The sequence below is a fragment of the Myotis myotis genome, unplaced genomic scaffold (genome assembly GCF_014108235.1).
Source record: "Myotis myotis isolate mMyoMyo1 unplaced genomic scaffold, mMyoMyo1.p scaffold_m19_p_4, whole genome shotgun sequence".
NCBI lineage: Eukaryota > Metazoa > Chordata > Mammalia > Chiroptera > Vespertilionidae > Myotis > Myotis myotis.
The window spans coordinates 45097240-45124524 of record NW_023416346.1 but is presented as its reverse complement, the minus strand read 5'-3'; the positions used below and the strand labels follow the sequence as shown (position 1 = coordinate 45124524).

Sequence of the window (27285 nt, the reverse complement as noted above, 5' to 3'; positions counted from 1 at the left end):
AGGCAAAAACGGTTAAACTTTCTCAAACTTTAAATAGTCCCTCTGCTCCACCTAGAGAGGACACATCATTATTATCTCCACCTCAATCTAAGAGCAATTTAGTTATGCCTACTGATCGGAAGGAGAATAAATATGATGAGCCTCATTTCTTTTCACCCCAAGATCAGGAAGATTTAGAGGAGACAGCAGTGCAGTATCATAAACATGACCCTTGGTCCTTTCCAGTCAATAGAGAGGAGAAAGGCCTTCCTATTCAAAACAGGTTCCCTAAATTAGAAAGGAAGCCTAAACCAGGTCCTCCAGCTCCTATGAGCTCCATGTCTAAATTTCAAAGGGCGATAAAAGAAGCTGAAGCTAATGGAGATCTTGAATTCTCACTCTGCTTCCCAGTTGCATATGAGAATGAGTTTGGTGAGGATGATCCCACGTGGGAGCCTATACCTTACAAAGTACTTAAAGAATTAAAATCGGCCTGTTCTGAATATGGACCTCTAGCTCCTTACACACAAAACTTGGTTGAAGCCCTAGCCAGTAAATGGATGACTCCCTATGATTGGTCACAGGTTTGTAAAGCCTGTCTCTCAGGAGGCGATTACTCATTATGGAAAACTGAATATAATGATCTTGCTAAGAGAGCTGCAGCCACTAGCAAAAAATCCAGAGGAGGAATAACCCTAGATGTGATATTAGCAGAAGGTGATTTTATCACGGCTCAGGAGCAAATGTTAATGCCCAAAGAGGCACTTATTAAAGTAACTAGTTATGCAGTAAATGCCTGGAAATCCCTACCTTGTACAGCAGGAAAAACAACTACCCTTACAGAGGTTAAACAGAAGGTTGAGGAACCGTATCAGGATTTCCTTTCTCGCCTCATACAGGCAGTCAAGTGAGTAATCACTAATGAAGAGGCAGCCGATATCCTAATCAAACAATTGGCTTTTGAAAATGCTAACAACACCTGTCAGGCTTTATTAAGGCTGATTCGCAAAACGGGAACTAGAAATCATTTTATAAAACAGTGTGCCGTTGTAAGTCCAGCATTTATACAGGTTGTAGCTATAGCTGCAGCCCTCAAGGGGGAGACATACCCTTAATATGTACAGGGCATAGGACAAGCCAGCAATAATACAGATAATAAAAGAAATATGAACTGCTACTCTTGTGGCCAGCTTGGGCACTTTAGCAAAGAATGCCCAACTAAAAATAATAATACTCAGGCCAGATGGCAAGCTCCTCAACAGCCTGGAAATACATCAGGGAATAATATTAATTCTCCAAAAACTGTTTGTCCCCGTTGTCAGAAAGGATTCCATTGGGCAAAGAAATGTAGATCAAAATACCATAAAAATGGTCAGCCTTTAAATTCTACAAACCTCTCCCAAGTAGATTCTATCCCATCACCTCAATCGAGAAACTTGAGAGGGGGCCAGCTCCAGGCCCCTGCAATAATAGGGGGATCAACCCTCAACCCCTTTGCAAATTTCAATCAGTCAGTGACCTCTTCAGGGCAACCCCAGGCAGTGCAGGATTGGACCTCCATTCCACCACCCACCCAATACTAACCCCAGACTCGCCGGTAGCAGCCATTCCTACAGGTGTGTCTGGGCCGCTGCCTGCGGGAACTGTAGGTTTAATATTAGGACGGAGCTCCACCTTATTACAGGGGATCTTAGTCATCCCAGGAGTTGTTGATGCAGACTTCACAGGAGAAATATAGATTTTACTTTCCCTGCCCACCACAACTATACAAATTTAGCCCAACCAGAGAATTGCCCAATTACTCCTGTTACCAATACATAAAAACTTACATTCATAAACGAAAAAAGGCTTTCTATCTATATTGGACATATTAGAGCTCATTCCTGCCTACCAGGAAGGATCCTTAAGCGAAGGAAATTATCTGGCGGATCTACTAACTCGCCCAGTAGTTTGTACAGCTCTAGAAGAAGCCTGGTGGTCTCATGCCATTCACCATCAAAATGCTTCTGCTCTCCGACTATATTATCGCATATCTCGAGAAGCTTCTCGAGGTATTGTGCGTGACTGCGGCCATTGTCCTACTCATTTTCCTAGCCCTGCTACTGGAGTTAATCCAAGAGGACTTAGACCCTGTGACTTATGGCAGATGGATATTACCCATGTCCCATCTTTTTGCAAACTTTGCTATGTGCATGTTTGTATTGATACCTTTTCTCATGTTATCCTTGCTTCTGCACCCACAGGAGAAGCCTTTAAAGATGTAAGTCAACATTTATTCCAATGTTTTTCCTACCTAGGAATACCAAGGGCACTTAAAACAGACAATGGGGGAGGGAAAATGGCGGCGGTATAAATGGACGTGTCCTGTGCCTTGTCCTGGAGCAGATAAGGGTGAGCAGCTGAAACGGGTAACATGCAGCCCGAATAGGCAGAGGATTTTCAGCTGAAAGACTGTCTGCAGCTAGGAAAGACCGAGAACCCCCAGGAAAAAAAGGACGGTTGGAGACTGCGGCTGAAGCCTCTCGTGGTGCGCCAGCTAAGCAGTGGAGACTGCGCCATCTTGGGTGGTTGTTGCTGGCATCCAGAGACCAGCTACTAACCTGGAAACAAGGGATCTCAAGCAGCGTGACTGCCTGAACTGAGACGAGCACTGCTTCTTCTCACGGAAAGGTTGGACACCCCCTAAAGGTGCAGTTTGCAGTTCGGGTTGGAGGGAGGACCGAGCTCGCGCGCGCGGGGCGGAATCTGTGCCCCACAGAGTCTGCAGCCGTTGGGACCAGCGTGACCTGCGAGTGGGGAAGGGACCCCACAGGCTGCTGGCAGAAGGGAACGCGAAAAATGAGCCCATAGCTGGACTGGATGTAAAGGAGTAGCCTTGGACTTTGCCAATCTGCTGGCTGCTTGGTGCCAGGGGCGAGTGGGCACGCGGAGACTGCGCGCGAAGACTGTGCGCAGACCTGGAAGGTGGAGGCTTGCGAATTCGCACAACTATCAGGCTCTTGTTACAGTTCCCCTTAGATCCGTGCATTTGATTATTAAACCCAGTGCATGGGATTCCCCAGTTGGGGTCATTCGCAGAGCCTGTAGGGGAAAGTTCTTTTTGGGGAGCCTGGGAAACAGCGGGCAGTGGCAAGGAACCAGCCCTGGGCAGTGGTCTTTCCCGAATCAGTTCCAAATACCATAGAGGAAAAAAAAACACAAAAAAACAAAACCCTACTGATAGAGAGGACTTATAGCCTCGGAGGTCAATCCAGACACACTGCCACCCAGAGGCAGAGCCACGAACTGTCTCTTCTGCGATCACAAATAAAGGCAGTCTGGTAAACAAATACAAGCTGCCTTAAAATCAGGTCTGTGGTTTATTGCACGGAGGGACAGTGTATCGCAGGGAAGTTCAACACTCCCCTGAATGCCTGGCAGGACTGAGGCGTGCCAAAAAGAAGAGTGGAAGATCTGAAGCACCTTCACTTCCGAATATTTTTATATATATATATATATATTTTTTAATTCTTTTTTCACCATTTCATTAAGAACCTATTTTATTTTTTTATTTTATTTCTTATTTTGTTCATCACTTGATTTTACCTTTTTAATTACTACATTTTTTAACCAGTATTATTGCTATCCTTTTACCATTTTTTCAAGTGTCATTTTATTTTTTATTATTTTTTAATTTTTCTTTATTTTATTTTGGGATTAGTGTTATACACACTATTTTCATCGTTCCTTTAGCATCATTTCTCTCTAGCTCACATTTACCCTTAAGCCAAAACTCTCTTCCTCACTTTTCCCCTTTTGTTGTCCTGTTTCTCTTACCCTATTCCTGCTTTGGATTTTACCTATTCCTTCTTTCTACCCACTGTCTAAATTTCACCCTACTTATATATCTAATTTCCAATCCCTCGCTCTCCCCATACAAATAGCCTCTTCCCCACCTCTATTTCATTCTCTTACTTTTTCTTTTTTTTTTTGTATTTTTTTTTCCTTCTCTCCCTTTTCCCAATCTCATTTTGGCACTCCTTTTTGTTTTTTATTTTTCTCTTTAATCTTTTTCTCTTTTTTCTTCTTTATCCCCTAATTCTCTTCGCTCGGGGGGTCACCTTTATTTGGGGTTATTAATATCATGAATGCATTTAGTTTGTTGCCTTGTACGTTGTGCCTTGTTGTGTTGTATTTTGTGCCTTTGAATCAGCGCAGCAGAGAGAGAACTACATAACCAAACACCTTGAGAAGAGAAATCATGGTGAAACAAAGAACCAACCCAAATATGAAAGAAAAACAGGCATCATCAGAAAAGGAAGTAAACGAAATGGAGGCAATGGAGGCAAGCAACCTGTCAGAGAAAGAATTCCGAGTAATGGCCAAAAGGTGGATGAAAAGAATGGAAGACCAATTCAACAATATGTGTAGGAACCAAGAGGAAATGAAGAAGAACCAAGAGGAAATGAAGAGAAACCAAGAAGAAATGAAAAACGACATCACTGCCATAAAGAACTCAATAGAGAGAAACCAAGATGGCGGCATAGGTTAACGCCGGAGATCGCTGCCTCAAACAACCACTTCAGAGATATAACTAAAGGACAGAACGGACATCACCCAGAACCACGGGAAGGCTGGCTGAGTGGAAATTCTACAACTAGGAGGAAAGAGAATATCATACCCAGACTCAGAGGAGGCGCAGTGCTGAAGTGAAATACTCAGGTGCGGAGTGTGCGCGCGGAGCGTGCTGGCGGCGGAGGGCGCGGTTGTTGTTTTCAATCGGGAGGGAGTTTCAGACTCTGAGCTCCAGATCCGGGCGAGTCTCTGGGGACCGAGACTCAAACGGGAGAAACGGGACTGTCTGGCTTCGGTCGGAACTCGAAGGCAGCTTTCTCTCCGAGGTTTGCAGCCATTGCTGGGGCTCTGAGAGGCAGAGCCCCTGGGGAAGGAACTGAGAGTCGCCATAACTGCTTGTTCCGCCCGCCCTGTAGATCCCCGGGGACCCGCCCCGCCCAAGCCCTGCTCAGAGCCATTTGCCGGATAGCCTCAGGCAAATGCTAGATTAGCACCGGCCTAGAGATCCAGCACAGAAGCCCTCCCACTACAGACACAGCCGACTCTCATAGCCAGTTAGCCTGGAGGCCAAATCACCCCGGTATTGCCGACATCAATCAAGGCTTAAAGGCAACAAGACTGCGGACAAAGACCACTAGGGGGTGCACCAAGAAAACATAAAAAATGCGGAGACAAAGAAACAGGACAAAACTGTCAATGGAGGATATTGAGTTCAGAACCACACTTTTAAGGTCTCTTAAGAACTGTCTAGAAGCTGCCGATAAACTTAGTAAGGCCCTCGAAAAGACTGGTGAGACCGCCGATAAATGTAGTGAGATCCTCAAGAAATCTAATGAGACCCTCGATGTTGTGATAAAGAACCAACTAGAAATTAAGCATACACTGACTGAAATAAAGAATATTATACAGACACCCAACAGCAGACTAGAGGAGCGCAAGAATCAAGTAAAAGATTCGAAATGCGAAGAAGCAAAAAACACCCAACTGGAAAAGCAAAATGAAAAAAGAATCCGAAAATATGAAGATAGTGTAAGGAGCCTCTGGGACAGCTTCAAGCGCACCAACATCAGAATTATAGGGGTGCCAGAGGATGAGAGAGAGCAAGATATTGAAAACCTATTTAAAGAAATAATGACAGAAAACGTCCCCCACCTGGTGAAAGAAATAGACCTACAGGTCCAGGAAGCGCAGAGAACCCCAAACAAAAGGAATCCAAAGAGGATCACACCAAGACACATCATAATTAAAATGCCAAGAGCAAAAGACAAAGAGAGAATCTTAAAAGCAGCAAGAGAAAGAAACCCAGTTACCTACAAGGGAATACCCATCTGACTGTCAGCTGATTTCTCAACAGAAACTTTGCAGGCCAGAAGGGAATGGCAAGAAATATTCAAAGTGATGAATACCAAGAACCTACAACCAAGATTACTTTATCCAGCAAAGCTATCATTCAGAACTGAAGGTCAGATAAAGAGCTTCACAGATAAGGAAAAGCTAAAGGAGTTCATCACCACCAAACCAGTATTATATGAAATGCTGAAAGGTATCCTTTAAGAAGAGGAAGAAGAAAAAAAAAAGGTAAAGATACAAATTATGAACAACAAATATGCATCTATCAACAAGTGAATCTAAGAATCAAGTGAATAAATAATCTGGTGATCATAATAGAATCAGGGACATAGAAAGGGAATGGACTGACTATTCTTGGGGGGGAAAGGGGTGTGGGAGATGCGGGAAGAGACTGGACAAAAATCGTGCACCTATGGAAGAGGACAGTGGGTGGGGAGTGAGGGCGGAGGGTGGGGCGGGAGCTGGGAGGAGGGGAGTTATGGGGGGAAAAAAAGAGGAACAAATGTAATAATTTGAACAATAAAGATTTAATTAAAAAAAAATTAAATGAAACCAACAAGGAGGAAAAAATCTAAATACAAACAAAAAAGTGAAACCATCTGCAATCACACACACACACACACACACACACACACACAAAAAGAACTCAATAGAAAGCATCAACAGTAGACTAGAAGAAGCAGAGGAACGCATCAGCGAGCTAGAAGACAAGGTAGAAAAAAATACCCAAACAGAACAGCTTCTAGAAAAAAAAATTAAAAAGCAGGAGGAGAGCCTAAGAGAACTATGGGACAATGCTAAACGAAACAACATCCGAATAATAGGGGTGCCAGAAGGAGAGGAAACTGAGCAAGGAATAGAAAACCTGTTTGAAAAAATAGTAACAGAAAATTTCCCTGATATAGGGAGGAAAAAACTCACACAAATCCAAGAAGCTCACAGAGTCCCAAACAAAATGAACCCGAAAAGACCGACACCAAGGCACATAATAATTAAACTGGCAAACACCAATGACAAAGCAAGAATCTTAAAAGCAGCTAGAGAGAGTCAGAAAGTTACCTACAAAGGATCCCCCATCAGACTAGCGACCGATTTCTCAACAGAAACACATCAGGCAAGAAGGGAATGGAATGAAATATACAAAGTCATGCAAAGGAAGGGTCTGAATCCAAGAATACTATACCCAGCGAGGCTATCAATCAAAATTGAGGGTCAAATCAGGAGCTTCACAGGCAAAAACGGTCTACGGGAGTTTATTACAACCAAACCAGCAATGCAAGAAATGCTAAAGGGTCTGCTGTAAATAGAAAAAACAGGAAACAAAGAAGGAACGCAGCGGTAAAGAACAAAAATGGCGACTAACAAGTTTCTATCAATAATAACTTTAAATGTAAATGGATTAAATTCCCCAGTCAAAAGGCATAGGGTAAATGAGTGGATAAGAAAACATGACCCATATATCTGCTGTCTACAGAAAACCCACCTCAGAAAAAAAGACGCACACAGACTGATGGTGAAGGGAAGGAAAAAGGTTTTTCAGGCCAATGGAAGTGAAAAAAAAGCCGGGGTAGCAATACTTATATCTGACAAATTAGATCTCAAAGTGAAGGACATAAAAAGAGATCAAGAAGGCCACTTCATAGTACTAAAGGGAGCAGTCCAACAAGAAGAAATAACTCTGGTAAATATATATGCACCCAATATAGGAGCACCCAAATATGTAAGAAATCTTCTGGAGAAGATCAAGGAAGAGATTGACAGCAATACAATCATAGTAGGGGATCTTAACACCCCATTATCTCCACTGGACAAATCCTCTAAACAGAAACTCAGCAAAGAAACAACAATCCTAAATAACTCACTAGATCAGATGGAATTAATTGACATCTTCAGAACATTTCACCCCAAAGTCACAGAATATACATTCTCCTCGGGTGCACATTTGTCATCTTCAAAGATAGACCATATATTGGGTCACAGGCAAAGTCTCTTCAAATTCAAGAAAATTGAAATCATATCAAGTATTTTCTCAGACCACAAAGGCATAAAATTGGAAATCAACTACAACAAAAACAATCCAAAAAAATCAAACACATGGAGACTAAATAGCATGCTATTAAACAACGACTGGGTCACCAGTGAGATCAAAGAAGAAATAAAAAACATCATGGCAACAAATGACAACGAAAACACAACAATCCAAAACCTATGGGACACAGCAAAAGCAGTCTTGAGAGGGAAGTTCATAGCTCTACAAACCTATTGCAAGAAACAAGAAACAATGAGAATAAATGACCTAACTCTACAACTCGAAGAATTAGAAAGAGAGCAACAAAAAAAGCCCACTGTAAGCAGAAGGAAGGAAATAACAATGATCAGAGCGGAGATGAACGACATAGAGTCCAAAAAAACAATACAAAAGATCAACAAAACCAAGAGCTGGTTCTTTGAAAGGATAAACAAGATTGATACACCTCTAGCCAGGCTCACCAAGAAACAAAGAGAGAGGACCCAAATAAACAAAATCAGAAATGAAAGAGGAGAAATAACAACAGACCCCATAGAAATACAAAGGATTGTTAGAAAATACTATGAACAACTCTACTCCAACACACTAGACAACCTGGAGGAAATGGACATATTCCTAGATAAATCCAACCTTCCAAAACTTAACCAGGAAGAATCTAAAAATCTCAATAGGCCAATAACTATGGAGGAAATCGAAGCAGTAATCAAAAAGCTTCCAGCAAACAAAAGCCCGGAGCCAGATGGCTTCACAGGGGAGTTTTACCAAACATTCAAGGAAGACCTAAAACCTATCCTCCTCAGACTATGTCAAAAGATCCAAGAGGAAGGAGCACTTCCCAGCTCATTCTATGAAGCCAACATCACCCTAATCCCAAAACCAGATAAAGACGATACAATGAAAGAGATTATAGGCCAATATCTCTCATGAACATAGATGCCAAAATCCTCAACAAAATCCTAGCAAATCGGATCCAGCAGTACATCAAAAAGATCATACACCATAACCAAGTAGGATTTATCCCAGGGATGCAAGGATGGTACAATATCCGCAAATCAATAAATGTGATACATCACATAAACAAATTGAGAGAGAAAAACCACATAGTCATATCAATTGATGCGGAAAAAGCATTTGACAAAATCCAACACCCTTTCTTGATAAAAACTCTCAGCAAGATAGGAATTGAGGGATCATACCTCAACATAATAAAAGCCATATATGACAAACCCACAGCCAACATCATAATCAATGGGCAAAAACTAAAACCATTCCCCCTAAAAACAGGAACAAGACAGGGATGCCCCCTCTCACCACTCCTGTTCAACATAGTACTGGAAGTACTAGCCATTGCGATCAGACACGAAGAAGAAATAAAAGGCATCCAGATTGGAAAAGAAGAAGTAAAACTGTCCTTATTTGCAGATGACATGATACTGTACATACAGAACCCTAAAGACTCCATCAAAAAATTATTAGACTTAATAAATGAATTCGGCAATGTAGCAGGATACAAAATTAATGCTAAGAAATCCATGGCATTTCTTTACACCAATAGTGAACTTACAGAAAGTGAAACTACAGAAGCAATCCCATTTACCATTGCACCAAAAAAATGAAAATACCTAGGAATAAACTTAACTGAGGAGGTAAAAGACTTATATGCTGAAAACTACAGGACACTGAAAAAAGAGATAGAGGAAGACATAAACAGATGGAAGACCATACCGTGTTCATGGATTGATAGAATCAACATCATCAAAATGTCCATACTACCCAAAGCAATTTATAGATTTAAGGCAATCCCCATTAAATTACCAACAGCATATTTCACGGATCTAGAACGAACGTTCCAAAAATTCATCTGGAATAAAAAAAGACCCCAAATAGCTGCAGCAATCCTGAGAAAGAACAAAGTAGGTGGGATCTCAATACCAGATATCAAACTGTATTACAAAGCCACTGTTCTTAAAACAGCTTGGTACTGGCACAAGAACAGACATATAGATCAATGGAATAGAATAGAGACCCCAGAAATCAACCCAAACCACTATGCCCAATTAATATTCGACAAAGGAGGCAAGAGCATACAATGGAGTCAAGACAGTCTTTTCAATAAATGGTGTTGGGAAAATTGGACAGATACATGCAAAAGGATGAAACTAGATCACCAACTCACACCATACACAAAAATAAACTCAAAATGGATAAAAGACTTAAACGTAAGACGGGAAACCATAAAAATACTAGAGGAATCCACAGGCATAGAAATCGCAAACATATGCCGAAGAAATTTCTTCTCTGATAATGCTCCTAGGGCAATGGAAACTAAAGAGAAAATAAACAAATGGGACTACATCAAAATAAAAAGCTTTTGCACAGCAAAGGAAACCATCAACAAAACAACAAGAAGACCCACTACATGGGAGAACATATTTGCCAATGATACCACCGATAAGGGTTTAATTTCCAACATTTACAGGGAACTCATGAAACTTAACAAAAGGAAGATAAACAATCCAATAAAAAAATGGGCAACGGACCTAGATAGACACTTTTCGAAAGAGGACATACAGAAGGCCGAAAGACATATGAAAACTTGCTCAAAGTCACTACTTATACGAGAGATGCAAATCAAAACGACAATGCGTTATCATCTCACACCTGTCAGAATGGCTATCATCAACAAATCAACAAACAACAAGTGTTGGAGAGGATGTGGAGAAAAAGGAACCCTTCTGCACTGCTGGTGGGAATGCAGACTGGTGCAGCCACTGTGGAGAACAGTATGGAGCTACCTCAGAAGACTAAAAATGGAACTCCCATTTGACCCAGTGATTCCACTACTAGGAATATATCCCAAGAAACCAGAAACGCCAATAAGAAAGGATATATGCACCCCCATGTTCATAGCAGCACAATTCACCATAGCTAAGATTTGGAAACAGCCTAAGTGCCCATCAGCAGATGAGTGGATTAGAAAACTGTGGTACATATACACAATGGAATACTATGCTGCGGTAAAAAAAAAAAAAGGAACTCTTGCCTTTTGCAACAGCATGGATGGAACTGGAGAGCATTATGCTAAGTGAAATAAGCCAGTCAGAGAGATAAATACCACATGATCTCACTCATTTGTGGATTATAGAGAACAACATAGACTGATGAAAAGGGACAGACCCAAAGACTGAGAAACAGCAATCAGGCTATCAATCCCCAGAAGGAAAGTAGGGGAGGGCGGGGGTAAGGGGAAGAGATCAACTGAAGGACTTGTATACATGTATATAAGCCAAACCAATGGACATGGACAACAGGGGGATGGGAGCATGAGTTTGTGTGTGTGGGGGGAGGTTGGGGGTTAATGGGGGGGGATGAGGACACATTTGTAATACCTTAACTAATAATAAAAAATAATAAAAAATAAAAAAAATAAATAAAAATAAAAATAAAAAATAAAAATAAAAATAAAACAGACATTGCCTATACCTCTACAGACTTTAAAAACTTATGCTCTGCATTTGGCATCACACATACTACAGGAATATCCTACAATCCTCAAGGCCAAGCAATAGTAGAAAAGGGCTCACCAAACTTTAAAAACACAACTTAAAAAATTACAAGAAAATGAGTTTAAATATTCCTTTCCTCATCATGTTCTACAACATACTCTATTTGTAATTAATAAACTAAATGTAGATTCTGAGGGAAATTCCCCGATGTATAGACAGTGGAACACTGATGTAACTAAACCTAAAGCCCTTGTCAAATGGAGAGACTTACTTACAGGAGCCTGGAAGGGTCCTGATGTACTTTTAACCTGGGGGAGAGGATATGCTTGTATATTTCCACAGGATGCAGACTCACCTGTGTGGATTCCAGACCATCTAGTCCGACCTTATGTCACACCACCCTCTGTCTCCGCCTCCTCCTCCTCCTCCCTGGTATCATCCATATCAGCCGACCCAGAGGGGACAGCTGACTCCTCCCCGGAAGCCGACACCACCATCAAGCACGGCCCTGATGGACCAGTTGATCCAGCCGTTCAATGCGTTGACGCTTCAGGAAGCCCGTCGCCAGCGACGCCACCCACTAGCCAGATCAAAGAGGACAACCAAACCACTGACTTGGGGACAGTTGAAACCCTTGACTGAAGAGGCCAGCAACCTTCTACAGGAACAAGGCTCCGTGTGCACTCCATCCACTATGTTTATTGCTATGCTCGCTATCATTGCTTGTCAGGTACCTTTAACTTTCGCTTTACCGCAAACTCATTGGGCTTATATACCATAGCCTCCAATATTAGAGCTAGTATACTCAGCATCACTTGTGGAGAGCAATTGCCGCCACGGCGCCTATAACTCTTTATAGACCCCAGTCCCCGCCTAATGGCAAAAACCTTATCATATTAGAGCTTGTCTACCATCCCCATATGTCTTTCTACGAAAAGATTCTCACAGTAACCTAGGTATGACCACAATGAAACCATCTTCACTGTTTCCTGTCACAAGTGTATTTTGACCACATGTATTGATTCTAGCTTATCTATTCAGACAATTTTATTGTAAAGCAGCCTCTTTATCTAATGTTACCTGTACAATTGCATACGCCATGGTATGATGATTCTGGGTTACAAGCTATTAGAAAAATTACTGCTTTAACATGCTCAAAAAAAATTGTAGAATTAGTCTTAGGCATAACTGCACTCATTACAATTAGAGGATCACTTGCTATTGCAACAACAGCCTTAGTACAGGAAGTCCATACAGCTCAGCATGTAGATCAATTAGCAAAGAATATTTTTCTCACTCTAACTACCCAAGAAATAATAGACAAAAAATTAGAAGCCAAGGTTAATGCTCTTGAAGAAGCCCTTACAAGGATACATCTCTAAACAAAGCATTATCCCCATGCTTTTAAGCGCAGGGCTATTTTTATTCATAACTTTAATAATTATTTGTCTTTTTTCCCAGTCTTCTTCCGAGTCTTTTTTTTTAGTTTCTTTTTTTTAAAAAAAATCTTTATTTTTCTGATTATTACAGTTGTTCCTTTTTTTCCCCCCATAGCTCCCCTCCACCCAGTTCCCACCCCACCCTCTGTCATTACCCCCATCCCCACTGTCCTCATCCATAGGTGTACGATTTTTGTCCAGTCTCTTCCCGCACCCCCACACCCCTTTCCACCCGAGAATTGCCAATCCACTCCCTTTCTATGCCCTGATTCTATTATATTCACCAGTTTATTCTGTTCATCAGATTTTTAAAAAATATATTTCTTTATTGATTTCAGAGAGGAAGGGAGAGGGAGAGAGAGATAGAAACACCAATGATGAGAGAGCATCATTGATCGGCTGCCTCCTGCACACCCCCTACTGGGGATCGAGCCCACAACCCAGGCATGTGCCCTTGGCCAGAATCAAACCTGGGACCCTTCAGTCTTCAGGCTGACACTCTACCCACTGAGCCAAGCCGGCTAGGGCTGTTCATCAGATTTTTTATTCACTTGATTTTTAGATTCACTTGTTGATAGATGTGTATTTGTTGTTCATAATTTTTATCTTTACCTTTTTCTTCTTCCTCCTCTTCTTTTTTTCTTTATTGAATAAGATATTACAAATGTGTCCTTGTCCCCCCCAATGTCCCCTCATCCCCCCAATCCTGCCTTCCCCCTCCACCCTGTTGTCCACATCCATCACTTGTGCTTATATGCATGCATACAAGTCCTTTGGTTGATCTCTCCCCCTCACCCCACCCTCCCCTGCCTTACCTCTGAGTTTTGAGCATCTGATCGATGCTTCTCTGTCTCTACATCTGTTTTTGTTCATCAGTTTATGTTGTTCATTATAATCCACAAATGAGTGAGAGCATGTGATATTTATCTTTCTCTGACTGACTTATTTCACTTAGCATAATGCTCTCCAGCTCCATCCATGCTGTTGCAAATGGTAGGAGTTCCTTCCTTTTTACAGCTGCATAGTATTCCATAGTGTAGATGTGCCAGGGTTTTTTTAATCCACTCATGATGGGCACTTAGGCTGATTCCAAATCTTAGCTATGGTGAATTGTGCTGCTATGAACATAAGGATGCATATATATCCTTTCTGATTGGTGTTTCTGGTTTCTTGGGATATATTCCCAGAAGTGAGATCACTGGGACAAACAGAAGTTCTATTTTTAGTTTTTTGAGGAAACTCCATACTGTTCTCCACAGTGGCTGCACCAGTCTGCATTCCCACCAGCAGTACAGAAGGGTGCCTTTGTCTCCGCATCCTCGCCAGCATTTGTCATTTGTTGATTTGTTGATGATAGCCATTCTGATAGGTGTGAGATGGTACCTCATTGTCATTTTGATTTGCATCTCTCGGATGATAAGTGACTTTGAGCATGTTTTCATATGTCTCTTAGCCTTATGTCCTCTTTCAAAAAGTGTCTATTTAGGTCCGTTGCCCATTTTTTGATTGGGTTGTTTATCTTCCTTTTGTTGAGTTGTATGAGTTCCCTATAAATGTTGGAGATTAAACCTTTATCGGAGATATCACTGTCAAATATGTTCTCCCATGCTGTGGGTCTTCTTGTTGTTTTGTTGATGGTTTGTTTTGCTGTGCAGAAGCTTTTTATTTTGATATAGTCCCATTTGTATATTTTCCCTTTAGTTTCCATTGCCCTAGGAGCTGTGTCAGTGAAGAAATTCCTGCGGCATATGTCTGAGATTTTGCTGCCTGTGGAGTCCTCTAATAATCTTATGGTTTCCCATCTTACGTTTAAGTCCTTTATCCATTTTGAGTTTATTTTTGTGTATGGTGTAAGTTGGTGGTCTAGTTTCATTTTTTGCATGTATCTGTCCAATTTTCCCAACACCATTTATTGAAGAGACTGTCTTGAGTCCATTGTATGTTCTTGCCTCCATTGTCAAATATTAATTGAGCATATAGGTTCAGGTTGATTTCTGGGCTCTCTATTCTATTCCATTGATCTATATGTCTGTTCTTGTGCCAGTACCAGGTTGTTTTGAGAACAGTGGCATTGTAATACAGCTTGATATATGGTACTGAGATCCCACCTACTTTGTTCTTTCTCAGGATTGCTGCAGTTATTTGGCGTCTTTTTTTTTTTAATTGCAGATGAATTTTTGGAGAGTTCGTTCTTGGTCTGTGAAATATGCAGTTGGTATTTTAACGGGAATTGCATTGAATCTATAGATTGCTTTGGGTATTATGGACATTTTGATGATGTTGATTCTACCAATCCATGAACATGGTATGTTCTTCTATCTGTTTATGTCTTCCTAAATCTTATTTTTTCAGTGTCCTGTTGTTTCCTGCGTATAGTTCTTTTAACTCCTTAGTTAAGTTTATTCATAGGTATCTTAATTTTTTGTCGCAAAGGTAAATGAGATTGCTTTTTAAGTCTTTCTGTAAGTTTACTATTGGTGTATAGAAATGCCATAGATTTCTTGGCGTTAATTATGTATCCTATTACATTGCCGAATGCATTTATTAAGTCTAATAATTTTTGATGGCGACTTTGGGGTTTTCAATGTACAATATCATGTCATCTGTGAATAAGGGCAACTTTACTTGTCCTTTTCCAATTTGGTTGATTTTATTTCTTCTTCTCTGATCCCAGTGGCTAGTACTTCCAGTACTATGTCGAACAGGAGTGCTGACAGTGGGCATGCCTGTCTTGTTCCTGTCCTTAAGAGAAATGGTTTTAGTTTTTCCCATTGAGTATGATGTTGGCTGTGGTTTGTCATATATGGCTTTTAATATGTTAAAGTATGATTCTTCTATTCCCACCTTGCTGAGAGTTTTTATCAAGAAAGGGTATTGTATTTTGTCAAATGTTTTTTCTGCATCAATGGATATGATTATATGGTTTTTTATCTCTGTTTGTTTATATGGCGTATCACATTTATTGATTTGTGGATACTGTACCATCCTTGCATCTCTGGAATAAATCCCACTTGGTCATGGTATATTATCTTTCTAATGTAATGCTTGATTTGAGTCGCTAGAATTTTGTTGAGAAATTTTGCATCTATGTCCATGACGGATATTGGCCTGTAATTCTCTTTCTTTGTGTCGTATTTATCTGGTTTTGGGATTAGGGTAATGTTGGCTTCGTAGAAAGAGCTTGGAAGTGTGCCTTCCCATTGAATGTTTTTGGAATAGTCTGAGGAAGAGAGGTTTTATTTCTTCTTTAAATGTTTGATAAAACTCCCCTGTGAAGCTGTTTGGTCCCAGACTTTTGTTTGTTGGAATTTTTTTGATTACTGCTTCAATGTCCTCCATACTTACCAGCCTATTCAGATTTTCAGATTTTTTGATTCCTCTTGGTTGAGTTTTGGAAGGTTGTATTTTTCTAAGAATATGTCCATTTCTTATAGGTTGAGCAGTTTGTTGGAGTAGAGTTGCTCATAGTATTTTTTTTTTTTTCATGATTCATCATATTTCTCTGGGGTCTGATGTTATTTCACCTCTTTTGTTTCTGATTTTGTTTATTTGGGTTCTCTCTCTTTGCTTCTTGGTGAGCCTGGCTAGAGGTTCATCAATCTTGTTTATCCTTTCAAAGAATCAGCTCTCGGTTTCATTGACTTTTGTATTGTTTTTTGGTCTCTATGTCATTTATTTCTGCTCTTTATTATTTCCTTCCTTCTGCTCACACTGGGCTTTTCTTTTTTTAAAAAAAATAAATATTATTGATTTTTTACAGAGAGGAAGGGAGACGGATAGAGAGTTAGAAACATCAATGAGGGAGAAACATCGATCAGCTGCCTCCTGCACACCTCCTACTGGGGATGTGCCCGCAACCAAAGTACATGCCCTTGACTGGAATCGAACCTGGGACCTTTCAGTCTGCAGGCCTATGCTCTATCCACTGAGCCAAACTGGTCAGGGCTTGTTGCTCTCTTTCTAATTCAAGTGGCAGAGTTAGTTTATTACCAGTTTTTCTTTTTTTTTGAGATAGACCTGTAATGCTATGAACTTTCCTCTCAGGATTGCTTTCACTGTGTCCCAAAGATTTTGGACTGTTGTGTTTTCATTGTCGTTTGTTTCCAGGATATTTTTAATTTCTTCTTTAATCTCTTTGGTAACCCACTCATTGTTTAATAGCATGCTATTCAACCTCCAAGTGTTTGAACTTTTGTGAATCTTTTTACGGTAGTTGATTTCTAATTTTATGCCATTGTGGTCTGAGAAGATTCTTGATATGATTTCAATCTTTTTTAATTTGGCGAGACTTTGCCATTGACCCAATATGTGGTCTTTCTTTGAAAATGTCCCATGTGCACTTGAGAAGAATGTATATTCTATAGTTTTGGGGTGGAATGTTCTGACAATTTTGATTAAGTCCATCTGATCTAGTGAGTCGTTTAAGATTGAAGTTTCCTTGCTAATTTTTTGTCTAGAGGATTTATCCAGTGATGTTACTGGGATATCAAAGTCTCCTACTATGACTGTGTTGCTGTCAATCTCTTCCCTGATATCTTCTAGAAGCATTTTTATGTATTTGGGTGCTCCTGCATTGGGCACATAAAAGTTTACTAGAGCTATATCCTCTTGATGTATTGATCCCTATAGAATTATGAAGTGGCCTTTCTTGGCTTCTGTTGTGGTCTTCACCTTGAGGTCTATTTTGTCAGATATAAGTATTACTACCCCTGCTTTTTTTTCATTTCTATTTGTCTGATTAAATATTTTTCTATGCCTTCACTTTCAGTCTGTGTGAGTCCCTTGTTCTGAGGTGAGTCTCCTGTGCAGAGCATATAAACTGAGTGGCCAGATTATCATGACGTTTGTAGGCAAATTAGCTGTAAACTGCATTGTATGGGATATGGAAGCTGAAGGCCTGTTCGAATACCTTTGCTGTCTGCAGTTACCAAGATAAAACGTCTCCAATTTACATAGGATCACAAGGATTGGACAGTCAAGCATTGGAAAAAAAGTCATGTGGTCCAATGAATCACATTTCCAGTTGCATCATGCAGATGGCAGAGTGAGAATTTGGCAGAAACAGCATGAAAGCATGCACCCCACATGCATGAGTACCACCCTTCAAGCTGGTGGGAGCAGTATTATGGTTTGGGGCATGTTTTCCTGGCATAATTTGGGCCCTTTAATTTGTGTGGAACAACGTCTCAATAGCACAACATACCTAAGTATTGTTGCTGATCAAGTTCATCCTATCATGTTGATGGCATATCCCAATGGAGATGGCTTCTTCCAACAAGACAATGCGCCATGCCACGGTGCTTGTATTGTGCAGGAGTGGTTTCAAGAACATGAGGGAGACTTTCTCTTGCTTAGGTGGCCCCCGCAATCACCAGATCTCAATCCAATTGAGCATTTGTGGGACGGAAGTTAAAGAGCCATCAGGCAGCTGGTTCCACAACCATAAAATCTCACAGAACTGGACAGTGCTATTCATCAGGCATGGTGTCAAATTCCTCGCATCACCTTTCAACATCTCGTGGAATCAATGCCAAGAAGGATCGCCACAGTATTGAAGGCAAAAGGTGGCCCAATGAAGTCCTGATGGGGTGGTCATAATAACCTGGCCACTCAGTGTATATGAGTCATGTCTTCTTTTTTCTTTTTCTATTTTCTTTATCTTGCTCTTTTTTTTTAAATTTAATTTTTCTACCTAGATTATACATTGATATGATTTAAAAATTGAAATAAAATAATAAGCCATGCAGAATACATACATATAGCTAAACAGAATTCTGTTTCAAGAGCCAATGCACAAAATCTCATTCACAGCCACTCACCCTGGGCTCTGGCAGAGGGAAGGCAAAGTGGACTAGAGTCATGTGAGGAGAGACTGGGGTTTGTGGCTCTGGAGAGAGAGCTGAAGTGCTGGGGTCCAACCCCAGCAGGTCCAGGGGTCCCCAAAGGTGTGGATGGAGTCAGTGAAGAAGGAATGACATGGAGACAATGTTCAGTTGATCAGCAGCCTAGCCAGGATCTCCAGCCAAGTTCTGCCCGGTCATATTTTCTTATCCATTCAGTCACTCGATGTCTTTTGATTGGAACATTAATCCATTTATGTTTAATGTTATTATTGATAGGTACTTGTTTGTAGCCATTTCTGTACTTTATGCCTATGATCCTTCCTCCCTTTCTATTTTTTCTTTTTACAGCATTCCCTTTAGCATTTCCTGCATAGCTGGCTTGGTACTGATATACTCCCCTAGCACGTTTTTGTCTGTGAAGCTCCTGATTCCTCTTCAATTTTGATTGATAGTCTTGCTGGATAGAGTATTCTTGGATTCAGTCCTTTGCTTTGCATCACTTTGTATACTTCATTCCATTATTTTCTGGCTTGGTGTGTTTCTGGTACAGTGTTTCCTTGAACAACTTGGGCTAGAACCAAATTGTTTGATATTAGAGATATTAGAGAATTGAGGTTGGATTGCAACTGTTTCCCTGGTGGTTCACTACATGTTACAATTACACCATAACAATGTAAGATATTAATAATAAGGGAAATTGGATATAGGGCATACGGCTACAATCTTCACAATTTTTCTGTAAATCTAAAACTATTCTAAAATAAAACACCCATTAAAACAACACACAAAATACTAGGTAATGATAATATCTGGGGGATAATAGAATGGACCACTGAATGAATGGGGGCAGGGGAGGGTATGGGAAATGGCATAGAGAAAACACCACCTCCCTGCCAAATGCTGGACAATCATTGAACTAGAGGAAATGAGGGAGTGAGAGGTACGTTTGGGAAACATTTTAGGAGGTATTGTGGAAGCTCCCCTTTCTCTCACCAGAGCACCTGAGTCTTCTGTGTCCTCTACCAGCTACCCCTCCTGGATGGTCAAGCTGAGACTTTGTGATGTCAAGCCACACTGTGAAGACCACTGACTGTTGGCCAATCAGAGCTCAAGGGTGTAGCTTCTCATTTTTCTGCAGGGTATATATAGAGGCCAGGAGCCTTGGAATAGGGTCTGTTGCTACAACAAAGCCAAAGTTACTAAGAAAATACTGTGGCCTAGTTTAGATAAGGAATCAGACCCCAACTGCAAGGATGGACCAAGAAACTTCAAGTACTAAAGTGAATTGGAAGACCGTTTCCCAACTCTATGACAAAGAAAAGGATAAGGTCAGGCTACCCTACTCATATGCTTCCTCTTATTCCCCAATAATCCCTCACCCAAGACACTGGCCTTGTTCTTTTTTGGCACAGAAACTTCCTCAATCAATCCATTCTCATTCTATTACATGCCCCCTTTCCAACCATTGTCCAATTTCTGTCAAAGGCACATGTCTGGGTTGTGCTCTCAATCTGAGTAGGGGTCGTGTAGGAGGCAGCCGATCAAGTTTTCTCTAACATCACTGATGTTTCTATCTTTCTTTCCCTCTGCCTTCACTTTTTAAAATCTATAGAAATATAAAAAAAAAAAAACAAAGGATTTTTACCATTAGATATATACTGAGTGGCCAGATTATTATGACTACCTGATGTTTGTAAGCAAATTAGCTATAATTTCACGCTGAAGTTGCTAGAGGGCCAGACCGTTATAAACGTCTGAATAGCACAACATACCTAAGTATTGTTGCTGATCAACTTCATCGTATCATGTTGATGGCCTATCCCAATGGAGATGGCTTCTTCCAACAAGACAATGAGCCATGCCTCGTTGTCGTATTGTGCAGGAGTGGATTCAAGAACATGAGGGAGACTTTACCTTGCTTAGATGGCCCCCACAATCACCAGATATTAATGCAATTGAGCATTTGTGGGACGAAGTTAAAAGAGCCATCAGGCAGCCAGTTCCACAACCATCAAATCTCACAGAACTGGACAGTGCTATTCATCAGGCATGGTGTCAGATTCCTCGCATCACCTTTCAACATCTTGTGGAATCAATGCCAAGAAGAATCTTTGCAGTACTGAAGGCAAAAGGTGGCCCAACGAAGTACTGATGTGGTGGTCATAATAATCTGGCCACTCACGGTCAACATATCCCATGTTCAAAGGCTGTTAAGTCACGTTGTTTACCCATATCTTCAGAAAAAAATCACTTCTACTGTCGTAATAAACAACCTGCTTCCCTATTTATAATGGTTTGGCCCTCTAGCAACTTTAGCACGAAACTATAGCTAATTTCTACAAACGTCATGTGGTCATAATAATCTGACCACTCAGTGTATATATCTGCACTAATACAAGAGCAAGATGCAAATTGACCATACCTCAGTGATAACCACCAGCCAATCAGGAGTGAGCATGCAAATCAATACAACAAAGATGGTGGGTTAATTTGCATATGCAGGTGGCAAGTGGCCCAGGGCCAGGCAGGATGCTTGCATCATCGCCATGGCAATGACGCAGGCATTCCACACCACCCCTGCCGCTCTAGGCCTTTGGGCAGCATGGGAAGGAGGAAAGGTGGCTCTGGGCCAGAACGAAGGCAGAAAGGAGGCTCCAGCCATAGCAAAGGTGGTGCCAGCAGCCAGAGGAAGGAAGACACATTCTTACACGAATCTTCCTGCATCATGCCTCTCTCTCTCTCTCTCTCTATATATATATATATATATTTGACATGATATATTTGACAAAGCTTGATATATTTGACAAAGCTTCCCACATGATTTCAAGCAAGTACATTAGACTAATAAATGCTTGAATCATTCCAGGGTCCTTGAAATGTCCCAAAACTATCTCTCAGTTAAAGTCTTGAAATTTAACGTGGAAAGTCTATCAAATATACATAACCCAAAGATTATATTACACATTTTTTGTAATTACTCTAAAAGCCATTAATTGAATTTAAACTGGTTTTAATATTAAAAATTTGGTTCAGACCACAGATTTAATCCTTTTTATTAATCAGGCCAATAATATTATATCCTAGTTTAAAATTTTACCACACATAGTATACAGACACACATATGCCTAAAGGCTATAATGTACTTCAAGCTACTAATTTTTCAGAGAAAATCAAGAATTATTTTTCTCAAAAATGAATTTCCATATTTCATGTATTCTATTATCACAACTATATAATTTCTCCCAACTTAATTTGAACTTCTAACTCTTAGAAGCCTCAAATTTTAGGTGGCAAGTTAAATACTTAGCATTTCTCAGATTAGTAATATATTCATATTTTAAGAGATATTTCAGGGATAAAGGGAGAGATACACAGGGATAAAGGGAGAGATTAAGAGATATTTCAAATAAAATATAAGACATATTTAATTAATAGATTCAAATCTATCCTCTAGATTTTTTATGAGGCAACTCAGCAGTATCTTGTTATTTCAAAATATCTAGATATTTAATAATTTTTATTATTTAATTCAGCAAACTCCAAAGTTTTTTTTTATCCCCCCAAAGTTTTAAGTTATCAAAGACTTTGGAAAACTACATTTAGGCATATATACTAGGCAATTATCACTGAAAAAGATTTACCAGATACCCTTTATTTTAGATATATATTTTTTGCCTTAACAACTTTGAGACTTTAAAGCCAATTATTATTACCCAAGGCATTTTTTCGGGGGGCAAATTCTGTAACAGAGATAACTCACTGGCTTTCAGTGGCTTTAATGTTAAAGTATTATTTTATTTCATTTTCCTTTATAAAACAAGAGTGCCCCCAGGACCTGGGAGGCAACCTTGGAATGTGGTTCATCGTTATTCAAGAACTGCCCATTATCATGGAAACATTAATTTTGTTTCCAAAACCCAGCCTGTATATTTTCCTTGTGTCATTTTTGCCATCCAAAGAAAAAAAAAAAAGACTAGTCTTGGGCTTAGGCCAAGAGGCCACCCAAAATCAGGTGGCACGCACCTTCTCTTGAGCTAGCCCTTTTCTGTTCATGGGTATAGAAGTCCCGGATGTGTCCCCAGATTGTGAGAAATGACTCATCTTACTTAAATTTCAAATGATGGACTGGGAAACAAAAACATGGTGAAAATGAGACTTTTAATAACACTCCCGAGAGCGGGTGTCCATTTTACAGGATCACCAAGAGACCTAGTAATTAATGTGCTGGGGCCATTTTTAGTTAACTTTACCTACCTTTATCTAGGGGAATTATCCTAGGGCCTGTGTTATCAGCCATGTGTACTGCTCGTATTCTTTCTCCCCACCACCACATCCTGTTTGGTCTGGGGAAAGTCAGTAATGGTCTGGCTAGCTACTGATTCTTTTCTATGAAGATAAATCAGAGGCATACTTAATAGACTAACAATAAACAAATTAAACCAAACAACAAGGACAGATAAAACAACAACCAACACACAAGCATCATAACTCACAGGCAAGACTGAATAAATCAGAGTTCTTTTCATGGATCTTTCAGATGTTTTATAGTGCCCAGGAATTACAGCCAGAATGAGGCCCAGAGGGCTCTCAGGTGGTTTCCAGTGAACACCCACAAAGAGCCTGTTTACAGGTCTTATCATATTCTGCTCTCCATAGCATTGACTGGCATCTGAAGTCATTTTAGCTAAAATCTGCCAGTCCCAAGGAGTCATGTGGTATTTTCAGACAAAGAATTAAAGAGTGCTTTTATAAAAGGACTGTTGGCCCCATTTTCTCTAGTTGATGAGCCTTCCCACACCAGAGGTGGAGGATCCAGGGCCTTAGGTTTTGTAGGCTTTTGATCCTCAATACGAAGTGGCCATGTAGTAGTTCAAACAAGAGCCCACATAGTTAAAGATGACAAAGGCACTCATTAACCTTGAGCCTGATTTAAGACAGTATCTTTTGACACCTCAATTCTTTTATCCTTGAGCATGCAAGCTAAAAACTTACAATGATGTTTTTGCCTTTTACTCGAATTCTTCCCCATTATAACTTGGCTGATTACTGAAATGTCCCCATCCCACTTATGGTTGCGACTCTGAAGCTGGACTGGGCTTTGTGCACAGTGAATTTCCACCTTTCTGGTGAGTTTTCACTTTTTCTTTTTCACTCTGTTTTTCACTCAGGAGAATCTTCTCTTGTTGCTGTTCGAACATCAATTACTGTGACCTTCGCAGCTGTGTTCCGAATCTGAAGGAGGGGCCAACACACAAATGAAAATGCTATACAAGAAATATGAATTTAGAGAGAAACCAAGATGGCCGCATAGGTAAACAATGGAAATTGCTGCCTCGCACAACCACTTCAAAAATACAAATAAAGACAAAACGGATATCATACAGAACCACAGGAAGGCTAGCTGAGTGGAAATTCTACAACTAGAAGGAAAGAGAAAAGCACACTGAGACTCAGAGGAGGTGCGGAAGTAAAGTGCAGAGGTACCAAGGTGCACGTGGAAAGGGCTGGCAACTGAGGATGCGGTTGTCTTTTTCAAATGGGAGGGAGTCTCAAGCTCCCGACTGCTCCAAACTCCACTTCCGGGCAAGTCTCTGGGGACCCAGAGTCATACAGGGAGAAACTGGACTTTCTGACATCAGTCGGAACTCGAGGGCGGCTTTCTCTCAGAGGTGCTTGCAGTGATTACCGTGGAACACTGAGACCCAGGGCCTCTTAGGGCTGGACTGAGGATCAACCATAGCTGCTTGCTCCGCCCTGTTGATTCCCTGAGACCCTCTCCCCACCCAAGCTGTGAGCAGAGGCTTCTGCATATGAATGGCCTGGTCCTTTGCAATCTAAAATAACCTAACAAACTGCAGCTGGGTCAGAGAGACCCAGAACATCCAAAATAAGGCCCAAGGCCCCACAGCAGCTTGCATTGCTTCACAGCTGGACGTCAACTGGGCACTTCCAAACCCCAAACAAAGAAGAGGAATCTGAAGATCTCTACCTAGCTCCTGGTGGACAGCCTCAGGCAGAGGCTAAATTAGCACCTCCTTAAATATCCAAGAGCCAGTGTACCCAGTGGTCAGAGTGGGACCATCCAGATTACAACTCCTCAGATCCATAAGGGACACACTCAGTGAGCACCAAAGCCCCACTGAAGCAAGTCTTGCCCCAGAAGGGTGTCTCCAGCACAGAAGTTCTCCCACTGCAGACACAGCTGATTCTCACAGCCAATTGATCTGGAGGTCAATTCCTCCCAGTGATACCAACAACAGTCAAAGCTTAACTACAACAAGACTGTGAACACAGCCCACAAAGGGGAGCACTAAGAGTGTCCACCTCAGGTAATTGGGGAGGCTGAGCCACTGGGCCCTATAGGACACCTAGCACACAAAGCCACTCTATCAACACAGGGAAGCAGCCAAAATGTGGAGACAAAGAAACAGATCACAAATGACAGAATTGGAGGACAGCAAACTACTGGATATAGAGTTCAAAACCACGATTATAAGTTTTTCCAAGAATTTTCTAGAAACCGCTGATAAATTTAGTGAGACCCTTGAGGATATGAAAAAGGACCAACTAGAAATTAAGCATACACTGACTGAAATAAAGAATAATATACAGAGATCCAACAGCAGACAAAAGGATCCCAAGAATCAAGTGAAAGATTTGAAATATGAAGAAGCAAAAAATACCCAACCAAAAAAGCAAAAAAAACCCTAGAATCCAAAAATATCAAGATAGTGTAAGGAGCCTCTGGGACAACTTCAAGCGTACCAACATCTGAATTATAGGGGTGCCAGAAGAAGAGAGAGATCAAGATATTGAAAACCTATTTGAAGAAATAATGACAGAAAACTTCCCCTACCTGGTGAAAGAAATAGACTTACAAGTCCAGGAAGCGCAGAGAACCCCAAACAAAAGGAATCCAAAGAGGACCACACATCATAATTAAAATGCCAAGAGCAAAAGACAAAGAGAGAATCTTAAAAGCAGCAAGAGAAAAACAGTCTATTACCTACAAGGGAGTACCCATATGACTTCCAGCTGATTTCTCAACAGAAACTATGCAGGCCAGAAGGGAGTGGCAAGAAATATTCAAAGTGATGAATAGCAAGAATCTACAACCAAGATTACTTTACCCAGCAAAGCTATCATTCAGAATTGAAGGTCAGATAAAGAGCTTCACAGATAAGAAAAAGCTAAAGGAGTTCATCACCACCAATCCAGTATTATATGAAATGCTGAAAGAGAAAAGAAAGAAGGAAAGCGAAAAGCACACTGAAAAGGTAAATATACAAATTATGAACAACAAATACACATCTATCAACAACTGAATCTAAAAATCAAGTGAATAAATAATCTGATGAACAGAATAAACTGGTGAATATAATAGAATCAGGGGCATAGAAAAGGAGTCGACTGACTATTCTCGCGGGGAAAGGGGTGTGGGGGGTGCGGGAAGAAACTGGACAAAAATTGTACACCTATGGATGAGGACAGTGGGGGGGGGGTAAGGGCAGAGGGTGGGGTGGGAACCGGGTGGAGGGGAGCTATGGGGGGGAAAAAGGAACCTCTTTGATAATCTGGACAATAAAGATTTAAAAAAAGTCAGTATGGCCCATGGACACAGAAAATGGGGTGGTGAGATCCAGGGAGTTGTGTGGGGACGGGCTAGAGGGGGTCAATGGGGGGAAAAGGAGACATAAGTAATACTTTCAACAATAAAGAATTTTTTTTTTAAAAAAAGTGAGGCAGTCTGGTCACATGAAACAACATGGATGAACTTGAGGACAATATGCAAGTGAAATAGGCCAGTCACATAAAAAATACTATTAGTATTCCACATACATATGGTTATGTCAAGTGGCCAAATTAATAATAAAAAAACTAAATAAAATGTCGAATACCAGTAACTGGGATGATTGAAAACAGGGACTTGTTGTTTAAACTATATAGAGATCACTTTTGAAAGATGGAAACTGTCCCATGTACATCCTGGGAAAGGATCTGGGGTGTTTATCTAAGGCATCCCTTGAGATGAACTTGAACTGTGCAGGTGTGGGACATTCAAGTAGTTGCTAGCGAAGAGGCTACTCTACGTAAGCAGGACCAAGGGCAGGCCTAGGACCGAAAAGACCAGAAGCTTTAATTTAAACTTTAAGCATACACAAAACAATTTAATTAACTGCCGGATTTACAGTTAATTACAGCACATGAAACACATGCAGTTGCAAATCACACAGCACTTTATTACTTACACAAGTTCCTGATGCTACGGGTGCAGGCTTAATGGGGGATCCCGGTGGTGCCGTCCCAGTCCGGATGTACAGGGCCAGCCTTCCTCACCCGAGAGCTTGGTCGCGTCTCAATCAGGAGGTACTGGCCATTCTTCTGTCCTCTGGCAGGAAGAGGAGCGTGGAGTGGCATCGCTTGCCCGACTGACAAGAGGACGTGCCTTTGTGGCTGTCTCAACACAGGAGCATTTGGTTGGTCAGGATCCCCATTTTTAAAGCGTGTACCACACCCGCAGCAGTTCAGGTGGCTATCAATGAATTAAGCCAATGCACATATGTTAATCTCAAACAGGACGAGGG

The 27285-nt window shown here is 40.9% G+C and overlaps 1 long non-coding RNA gene across 1 annotated transcript; it reads right to left on the bottom strand.

Annotated features, from left to right (window-relative positions):
* Positions 1-22510: 22510 nt before the first annotated feature.
* On the bottom strand, positions 22511-27285 carry LOC118654071. Its single transcript, XR_004966963.1, has 3 exons — positions 26950-27285; positions 23194-23932; positions 22511-23086 (listed from the first exon to the last, which is right to left on the bottom strand). It is a non-coding gene; the product is annotated as an uncharacterized LOC118654071 (long non-coding RNA).